The sequence below is a fragment of the Vicugna pacos genome, unplaced genomic scaffold (assembly GCF_048564905.1).
Source record: "Vicugna pacos unplaced genomic scaffold, VicPac4 scaffold_164, whole genome shotgun sequence".
Classification (NCBI taxonomy): Eukaryota; Metazoa; Chordata; class Mammalia; order Artiodactyla; family Camelidae; genus Vicugna; species Vicugna pacos.
Genome location: NW_027328844.1, coordinates 59,576 through 70,282, shown reverse-complemented (window position 1 = coordinate 70,282; position 10,707 = coordinate 59,576). Strand labels below are relative to the sequence as shown.

Genomic DNA, 10,707 nt, shown 5'->3' with positions numbered 1-10,707 from the left:
GACGCATATAGCAACAGGTCACAAAGATGGTAAGAGCAAAATTGTTTCTCCAACCCCCAAAACATTCCTCCAAGAACTGAAAACTCAGAAATTTGAAAGTAAAATACTATCATATAAAGAAAGAAAATAAATAATCCTCTTCATCAGGGTTTCTAGACCTGACTGCAGAGTTATTAGCAGGCCATACTGAATCCTAGCACAGAAAAATCAGATGGACTAGTGGTGAGTAAGTTCCAGGAAAATGGCAGTAACTCCTCCACTTGAAAGAGAACACACACTCACTTGTTCAAGGTGATTGTAAACCACATTCTGCAGAAATTCAGAAGATTCAGGCACCGCTTCTAGATGGTGATGACATGGAAGGACGGCTTGGATGCATGCTTCTAACTGAGTCACCGGCATTCTTACACTGCAGGGGGAAATGGAGGCCCTCAGCCAAGAGCACAGTTGTTCCTGTCATGTATCCCAGGCCGTGCCTCGGGGACTCAGTGTACTGTAGCAGTCCGGCCCCAGGTGAGGACCCGCAGCGTGGCCCAAGCAAGCAGGAGGGGCACTGTGCTTGAGAAATCCCATCCCCCATGGGGGCAAGAGGGGCTGGTGGGGTTGTGTGAACCTATAAATGCTCATAGAAATACACCTGCATACAGTGAAGTGATAAAATTAAAAGTAGCAGGCTATTTAACAAAATTTCAATTGTCAGTGTTAATTTTACCATTCCATTCCGCTTGTCCCCTGCACTCTGAGACAGGCTTAGGCTCTCTCACACATGCAGCTCTGATGCAATGGTTGTGAAGTTATTTTACTTTGCTGCAAGTGTCTTCGCTCCCAGTGTCACTGTGACTGTCGTCTCTTAACACAGTCAGATATCTTCCTGCATCTCTCCCTGAGTTCCTTGCTCCTGCTTCTCAGATCCTGAGATAAAGAACAGGTGAAGGCACATGACTGGAAAAGTCAATGTGGACTTGACCAAAGTCCTCAGTGACCCCCTAGGTGAGTGCTGCCCACCCCTTACCTTCGATTCTCAAGGTTCTGCCCAGGGTGACATCCAGCCAGGAGAGAGTCCTGGGCCCTATTAAAAGCTGTGTGGCTTGGGTGCAGGGAAAGCTGCAGGAGCTGGTTCTGTAGCCGGTCCCATCCACACCTCTGCTCCTCTCTCTCCCGAGGCAGCGCTGCCAAGCCCCCAGGCTCCCTGAGCTTCTGTCTTTCTCTTCTACTCTACTTCAAGCCCTTTTCCTCTTCCTTTACTCCCTGATTATCCCTAGCTGGAGTGATTTTTCTATCATAGAATCTGAAAAAATTTCCTGCAGCTGAAAAAGAGGTGCCAGAGGTCAACGCGCATATGGTGGTTCCTGAATAGAGCCCCTGGTTAGGGGGACCCTCACCAACACTCACGGGGCATCAGGCATGTTGCAGGGTCGACCACCACCAACAAGAGTTTGCTGTGACACCAAGGCACGCACAGCATCCCTGCTCACTAAATTGTAGTTGTAGTCCTTTATTAAGAAGCAAAAATAAAAAAATTGCTCATGTTTCTTACTAAAATTATTTATGAGGGAGAAAAAGAAATTGTAATAGAAAGAACAAATTTCACTCCATGTTAGATGTGTTCATTTGGCTTTAATCCTGTACCTTGTTTTCTAGGCTCAGACTTGCTATCTCTGCACCTTTTGTAAAAGAAAGTTGCCTTTAGCCTGAAATATCCAGGAGGGCCTATTCTCCGGGCTCTGATCTTTAAGGATATTTGCTCTTCTACACTTATGTATAGATGGCAAGTTGTAAAATAGTGAATAACCTTTCTTTTTTTTTGGAGGTTTTACAGGGGCACCATAATTTGACCCACATGGACAGCTGCAGGAACAAAGGATTTCAAGGACAAACAATTCATACAGCAAGAAGTTTGCAACAACCAGCCACATCCCCGCCGCTTTTTAGTATAAAAGGAGACTGAATTCTGCCCTGGGGAAGAGAGTTCTACTGGATAACAATATGCCATTTTCTGGGTCTGCCAGCTTTACAAATAAAGTCTCTTTTCCTTACTCCAACATCTCATCTCCCGATTAATCGGCCTGTCATGCAGCAAGCAGAACGAGTTTGGACTTGGTAACAAATTGACTGCCTTAGAGGTAGTATGTCTCCACTGTTTCCTCATTTCCAGTATTTCACCACCTATCAATTTTATATGCTTTTTAACAACATGAACAAAAAACCTATTACAAGGAATTGATTCCACAGAAATAAAATTATTTCTACTCCTTCAAAACTTTTTTCTTTTCTATTTTATTTTGTTTTGCTTATTGAAAAGAAAATAAATTCAAATCTTTTTATTTCACGTATTTTTATAACTAGATATTGTAAATACTACAAAGATATTTAAATTGCAATAAAAATTGTTCATATATTAGTATAAAGATATATACACAATCAATGCAGATTAGGAAAGGAGTAGATATTTACTAAAAATCCACTGCACATCCAGTCTTTTACAAGCATATCCTGGAATATAAGCTCTATTATCCAGGGTCCCCCACCCCCAATCTCACTGCGGAGTCCCTTAGTAATCAACTACCAAGGCACCAGCATAGAACCATGAGATCACTAGTTTAGGTATAAATGAGAGTATTAGCTCATTCAATTCTAAAACAGAAACCTTAAAATAAATACTGAACTTACTTACAGATAAACAAATTTGGACACAAAAAAGTACAGTTTCTCCCCAAATTCACAAAGATAATAACTGGTAAAGGCAAGATTTGAACTCATCTGCCTTGAATATAAAGCTAAGTTGGAAATCCCCTTCAACTGTGGAGGACCAGCAGCACAGCCTGTCACCCTATCTTTGTTCAGATCTGGCTTTAGACAGCCTGAGACAGCACCCCTTCCTATGGAACTCGAGGGCAAACAATAACAATAAGGATTTTATATTCTGTAGTTTCTTAGGTCTCAATTATATAAAGTGTCAGCAGGTCAGCAGAAAACTCTGGGAAATATGAGTGGGTCCAGAGCTTTTTGCTGATAAGAAACTCAATCTATCAGGACAGAGTGACCTTCCCATGAGAGGCCTCATGGACATAAACTAAAGGCAACTGAGCAATGAAAACTAGCAAGAACATGGAACTCAAGCAAGAAGGATCCCTACCATCCCCTGCCCAGTTGCCTCTTCACCTTTGTGGACAAGACGGCAGAAGGTCCATGTTCTTGTCCAAGTTACAACATCATGGATTCTCACCCATATAATATTACGACTCTATGCTGTCTTAAGTCCTTTCCAACTAAAATATGATGACACCAATATCTCAGCGGAATGTCTATGTCTCCACTTTCTCTCTTCTATTAGGAGACTATATCTATGGCCACAAAGCCGAAATTCAATTAAAAACACCATGCACGAAGCCTGGTGAAAGTCTGTGTAAGAGACATTGTTCTCAAGCTCAGTGAGTGAAAACTCAGAAAAAGTGGTCCTTATCCCTCTGCAAGTGGAAGGTAGCCTGATTGTGTGTGTGTATGTGTGCACACGTGTGTGTGTAAATCAAATACAATGTATTGTGGGATGTGCACAGATTTTTTTTATGTTACTATCATTTCATGAGGATGAGCCAACCTTTAAAGTAATTTGAATCTACTATTCTGAGAGAGTCTCAGGATCTTTTGGTGGAGGATGGGAAAGGGGAAAGGAAAGGAGGAAAGAAGTAAATGAAGCAAAGCTGTAAGTATACTGCTAGGGAAAGGCAAGACATTAATTTTGTTCCTACTTGCATCACACACAAATTAGGGACTGGCTTTCCCACATGTCTTGTCAAGCACTGAGTTGCAGAAGAACAGGTGACAGCCCATTTCTCACTGAGCTTGTGACTGTACGTGGCATCTTATAGACACTAATTATTTAACCTGATCAAACAATCTGGCAGCAGGCTGTAATTCTCCTATTTTGAGAGATAAGAAAACAGGAAGTGAAATAGGGTATATAGCTTGACCAAAGTCAGAGGACAAGTAAACTAAAGAGGATGAATTCAAACTCAGATCTGAATGCAGAGTCTGATCTTCCCACTCCGAGGGCTGGAAATTCCTTAACACACAGGGTCCCCAGCTCCTCTGCTTTGTTCCTGGCACCAAGCATTTCCCATGGCGATATTCTCCAGTTCTCAGACACAGCGCTCTGTGCAGCCAATAACCTCCATTCGACCTTGATCATCTACCTGTCACGCCCACCAGGCTTCACCAGGCAAGAAAGCTGGCTTTCAACTGCATACAAAGCCACCCCTGTTTTATCCTGGACTCTTCAGCGGCTTTTCCAGCGTAAACACAGCCATGAAAGTGCTCACAGTTTGTACATGAGCCACACTACCTCTCTCCATCTCTGTCCCCACCTATACTACTTTGCTATGACCATTTTGAGAATCTTGGAAACAAATTTTTAAAAACAGAAAAGAAAGGATTCTGTAACAAGTACTTAATACTTACAATTTTAAATGAGAAGTTACAAAGTGAGTATTTACAAACCGAATCTGCCTTCCTAGGTGTCAGTTTTAACAGTTAAAATATACAATAGCAAAAAATTCTGACTTAAATAATTAACAAAAACATCAACAATAATCTGGAATAAACTCAAAAACAATGCCCATGTTGTACATGGAGGAAGTACAGGACTGTACTGTGGGGTAAAGTAAGAGGTGTGAAAGTAGAGACATCAACATTTTGTATGCAGGAAAGCAGTTTTGTAAAAATGTACGTTCTCCTAAAGATAATTCAAAAGTACTAAAAAATCCCACGAGAGCACTTCTTTTTTTTTTTAACTTGAAAAATTATATTAGAATTCTTCAGGAATAATAAAGTCATAATACTAACCAAGAAAATTTGGGATCGAAAAGAGAATCAAAAAATCGCACTGTCAGATATTAAATAAATGTTTACAATATGTAAGATATAGTGCTAGTGTAAGAAAGTAAGATTGATAAAAATAAACCATGAGCTCAAAAAGAGACTCTAGTGTACATAAGTATTCTTTACAGGTGGGATTTCAAGTTAAAAAGCAAAGTAGGAATTCAATAATTGTCTTGGGACAATCAGAGAATCCCCTGGAAAAAACAAATTCTATTCCAGTCATAATGACCGCAAGAAAAATTACAGAATGTGATGTGAATATTAGAAAGTACTAATAACAGCGAATATAATTCTTTGCTCATATTAATTCAACTTCTCTTCACTATAACAAGTACCATCATCATCTCCATCTTAGAGATTAAAAAAACCTACAGAAGAAATTTATACCATTATAAGAAAGTATTTCTAAGAATAATATCAGCAATAAAACCCAAAAAGAAGACATTTACAATCTTAAGATTATTTTGGGCCACAACAAAAATGAACCTACTGAACAAAATGAAAGGCAAAATATGACAAGGAAAAGCTCTCTGATACATGTTGATGAAGACAAGGGGTTAATGTTCATAATATACATAGAGCTGTCACAAAGCAACAAGAAGCTGCCTCACTTAAATGTGTGCAAAGGACAAAAGAGATCATTCACTTTTTAAAAGTCAGATGGCTAATGAGTGAAAAATGCTCAATACCTCACTGGTCATCAAGTGCAAATTAAAACAATGAAAAAGTACTTTTGCTCATCATATTGGCACATATTTTTAAAAGATATTCTAGCTAGTGTCCATCTTTGAGAGAACAAACTGTGAGCGATCTTTTGGAGGATGACATGTCAATGGATATGTAAACTCTGAAAAACGTGTGTACACACAGGCTGAACTCCACATTTTGGAATCGTTTCATTTAGAAAAATTCAGTTCAAAAAGATGTACTTATCAGAGCATTTACACAGCACTGTTTACAATGGTGAGAAGAAAAGCTGAAGTGAAATCATATCCAGCGATAGAGAATTGGTTACATAAGTTATTCTACATCTTTTCATGCCCCACAGGAGAAGGAATTTCTTGATTCACTTGAAAGGAGCCTGTGATTTATGTAGTTGTCACATCCAAGGACTAAATTTCCAGAAACCTTAACGAAAATAATACTCATACAAGAACACAGGAATGTTTGTATAAGAAGTATGCCAGTCAAACACCCTTTCTGACAGTGGAAAATGGAGAAAACTTAAGTGTCCACCATCAAGACAATGATGCGGTAAATCACGGTGAGCTGTGGGCACTAAAGTTCCGGTGTTTCGGCGTGGTCCAAGGCCTTGTCCACAGTACGCTCCCACGAAAGGTGTCCTTACACAAGAGACCAAACCTGCATATCAGGAAAACCCTCTACTCTATCTGAAAGGACCGGGTGAGTCTGGAGAGAGAGGACGTCTGTGATATATACCTGAGTGAATAAACCGAGCTGCAGAAAACATATAGTATGGCCTTATTTTTCAATAAAGCATATATACACACACATAGACATAGATTTCTCATATACGTGTATGTATGAGTTTATTTATATGACATAGGCATAAAGGTCATGAAATATATACTCCACATTGTCAGCAGTTTTTACTCTCAGGAAAAAAGGGGAAGGGATGTAGGGGACTTTCGGTACCACAACAGATCTCTTTTCAGAATTTCAGTTAAGTATACTTGGAATTTAAAAGTTTATTTAAGTCCAAAGTAAAATGGACGAGGACTCCACAAGACAGAATGCTATACTAGTCATTAAAAATCATGCCAGGGGAGATAGAATATTGTAGAAAAATGTGTAATAAGCCGAATGGAAAATGGAGGTCTCCACACAGTATACAGGCACACATTGCTCGCTGGTTTTTATGACAGAGGTAATACACACTGATGAAAAGAACAGAAAATAGATGTTAATGTGTTAATTATTATCTCTGAGTACTGGCACCAGGATAGATCCATTTGACCCTTTTTTCATACATTTATATTAAATACACACTATTTTTCATCTGAAAAATGCATTTTTAGATGTCTAGTACCACACATTGGAAAATTACACGAGTACTTACAGAAACAAATAACTAGGAGACACCGCAGCAGCGTCACAAAGTGTAGAAAGGGCGATCCTGAATAACACCGCGCAGTTACATAAGGACCCACAAAGTGAGAGCACCTGCTGTAACAGGGCGCGGCCCCCTTCCATTTGTCAGATGTGTCTTCAGGGCTGAGGCAGTTCTGAGCACGGCCAGTGTCAGTGCTGGTGTCTGGATGGATGCCACTGGAGGTGAGGGCACCTGCAAGCCGAGAGGAAGAACAGAAATCATCCTCTGCTTTTTCTGTCTTGTTTCTTTGTTACTTTTAAAGAGAGGCGGAAATAAGATAAACTGGATCTTTCCTACTGAAATTTCAGTAATGAAACCATTTTTAAAGTGATCACAACTTATATTCTGCCTATGACTGTCTTTTCAACAAAGCATCATATTTATAAAATGTTAATTAACTCAGTTAATTAACTCCCTGTTGAAACATTCTAGTAAAGAGCATGAACTGCAGTATGTAAAAGAACCACACCTGCAGTGACTAGCTCAGCTGTCTTGACGGCAGTGCAGTCAGCCCCCACCATCCCGTGGCCCTGAGCTCCTGATGCTGGTAAGAGAGCGCGCTGCTGCCTCAGATGGAAAGAAAAGGTGAAAGCATTTTCTGAAATCTACAGCACTGACAAAACATAACTGATAAATCCCAGGCTCCTTTGAGGCTGTCATTTTCCGTTTCTGGCCAACACCCGTCAATGAGCAGAACCACCCCATTCCCGAGTCATGGGACTCACGTGGGCAGAAGTTTTGGAGAAATTTCCAGGTATAGAATGTAAACCAACTATACATAAAACTCTGAAAAAGAAAAGATGCAATAATCTGATTTTGGAAGACACTAAAATATTCTCCTAAGCCTTAGTACTTGGAAAGGCTGGGCTTCTACTAAGCCACTTATTTATTTCACAGCCAATGAGCATCTCCCACAAACCCTGTTTCCCTGTGTCTGCTGGGAGCTTCAGGCACATTGATGTTGTCTATCTTATAAGTCACAAGGCAGAGGCGTGTGTCTCACGCTGGCAACTCTCACACAGGCTCAACTCCTAGCCTCACTGTATGAACTTGGCCCCATTTTCTCACCTGTTTATTTGGTACCTGTTCTTCTGTAAGCTGCCTGAAATGCTTATTGAAACAAGTCAGAAGAATGAGTGGGTAGAGAAATGGACAGATGGACAGGTGAGAGATGGGCAGAAAAACAGAGAGTCTCCAAGAGAAGGGGAGCAATCAAAATTACCTATGCAAAACCCTCTTCTAGTCAGGGAAGGAAACCGCCACGGAGAAGTGTGAAGAGGCAGGTTGCTTAGGACTGTTTCCTGGATTCCATGAAAAGTCACACCAAGAGATGAGAGGGTAGAACTATAAATAATAAAAGAAAAAATCATGCATGTTTGAAAAATATATCTACATTATGTACTTTCTAAAGAATAGAGTCAAATTAGCAAGGCCCAATAACACAATCCTTGGGTATATACAGAAGTGAGAATCCCATCTCCAATCTGCAAGGCATCCCTTTGGAGCACTGAGAGTCTACACGGTGCAGTCATAAAGCCATCACCGCAAAAGCGATGCTATCCTGCACTTACGAGGAAAGAGCAGCTGTGCTCGGTCTGCCTACACGTGTCTTTTACACCCCTCAGCACCTCTACGGGGGAGGGACGCCTAGCGAGCCCCATCTCTGCAGGACAGAAAACAAGTCCAAGAGAGGCTAAGCCGACCTACCAATTCTCCATCTCACAGGACTTGTCACTCCAGACCAGGACTCGAACTCGGACCCACGTTTGTAACCACAGTACTACCGTATTTTATGTGCTTTTTGTGTGTATAATACATTTGTTTCTGGCATGAAAGGGTATTTAATAAATGATCGGTTGTCTTGTCTATCTCATTAGTTCACAATCTTTATATTTTTGAATTGTACTCTTCCCCTGGAGAAAGGAACGGAAAGAGCGGGGGTCAGAATGAGGTGGGGCTCCATTCTTTATCTGTTGCCTCATCTCATCCAAGTCCCCAAACAGGGAGAAAGAGCAAATGTTCTCTTCATCATTTAAAGAGAGGGCTCCAGTGACGGTGACTTACTCAACCCCAAAACCAAGTCTGGGGGAAGGGCACATGCAGCAACGAGAGCAGTATCACCTGTAGGAAGGCAAAAAGAGCTCAGGGGATGGCTCAATGGGTCAGCCTGATTTCATTTCAATCGATAATACAATAGCACACTCTAAAAAAACTAGAATGCAATGGATTTCCTCTTTCTTGACATCTAGCAAGTTTCCACATCTCACATGTAACATTATCACGAACTAGTGAAAGGAAGAGTCCACAGACAAGGAAAATCAATGCCACAGGCAGGCTGAAACACAGGCTGGAGGAAAGGAAGGGAAAGGGCATAGTAAAGAAGAGGGGAAATTCTGGGAAAAAGACATCATCACAAGGACTCTCAAGCATCATCCAGCAATCATATAATCATTCTTTCAAGAGAGAGTTACTTAGGTCCTATTTTGTGCAACATTGTACAGTGGGCGAAGCAAGAGCACAGCGTCCATGGTGGCAGCAAGCTGCGGAGCTCCAATACACTTCTGATCCCGGTACCTTGCACACTTGTCCTCAGTATAAAGGCAAAATATATAGTAAAATAATCCAATGTAAACTCTATGCAATGCTGAAAAAAATTAAAGAATACCTAAATACCTGGACAGACACACCACGCACATTCCTGAATCAAATGACAGCATTCTTGGGATGGCAGTGCTCCCCAGAGCGATCCATATATTCAACGTGGACTCGATCACAATCCCAGTGGGTTCCTCTGCAGAAACTGACTATCTGCTGCTACAATTCATATGGGAATTCGAGGATCTCAGTAACCAAACCGTACTTGAAATAGAAGAACAGTTTGAGAGGACTTGTAATTCTCAATTTCAAACCTTACAACTGTATCTCCAGGTGAGATTAGAGGCCATTTTTAAGTTATAATTGTGTTTATCCTTATTTTCTAAATTCTGTACAACGAATATACCTGTTAGAATAAGAAATTTAAAAAGTAAGGTATCTTTTAAAACATGCAAACCTATTCATTCATTGGGAAAAAAATATTTTGACTATAAAGAAGTAAACAAATATCTAGTGAAAAAGGACTATTTAAAAACAAGAGTGCATTTACATTTTTTGTAAATTGGAAACGGAAAAGCACAAACACATCAAGATTCTAGGGAGAGTGTTGCAACATATTAATTGTTATTTCCAAAATTCTAATTGAACAATGAAAACTCACGAAAGAGAAAATCTTGATTGACAGCCAACTGCAAACACATGGAGAGCAAAGGCCTAGAAATCACAGTTCCTTTAACTCTGCTACTAACTCAATAGGAGAGGAAATTCCTCAGTGAGGGGACAGTGGAATCCCATGCATAAGACAGGATACACAGTACAAACTGCACTAGAATTGGGGGTGATTTCCATAGAAGAATTCTAAAGTTACAACATTGATGAAAAACTATAAAAACACTGACAGACAGATTAAAACACACAGTCATATATATTATATAAAAACATATGAAGTCTGCCCCCATGTTGCATAGAAATACAAACATATTTGTTCATTTATGGGCACTGATTACTTTATCCCAGGTAGAATATTTCAACTAAAATAGATAATCAATAATACACTCCTCTTGTCAAAACTAGTTGATAAGTTACTCTGCCATGTATGCATAATGTGTCTAAGATAGATT

The 10,707-nt window shown here is 40.2% G+C and overlaps 1 long non-coding RNA gene across 1 annotated transcript in view; it reads right to left on the bottom strand.

Annotated features, from left to right (window-relative positions):
- Window positions 1-280: 280 nt before the first annotated feature.
- Window positions 281-10,707, bottom strand: part of LOC140695172 (uncharacterized) — a 47,592-nt gene continuing 37,165 nt past the window's right edge. Inside the window, exons 7-13 of the long non-coding RNA XR_012070869.1 lie at window positions 9,665-9,850; window positions 8,214-8,335; window positions 7,717-7,777; window positions 7,461-7,558; window positions 6,959-7,183; window positions 713-912; window positions 281-409 (exon numbers count right to left, since the gene is read on the bottom strand). This is a non-coding gene — a long non-coding RNA (uncharacterized lncRNA). The remainder of the gene's footprint in view (window positions 410-712; window positions 913-6,958; window positions 7,184-7,460; window positions 7,559-7,716; window positions 7,778-8,213; window positions 8,336-9,664; window positions 9,851-10,707) is intronic.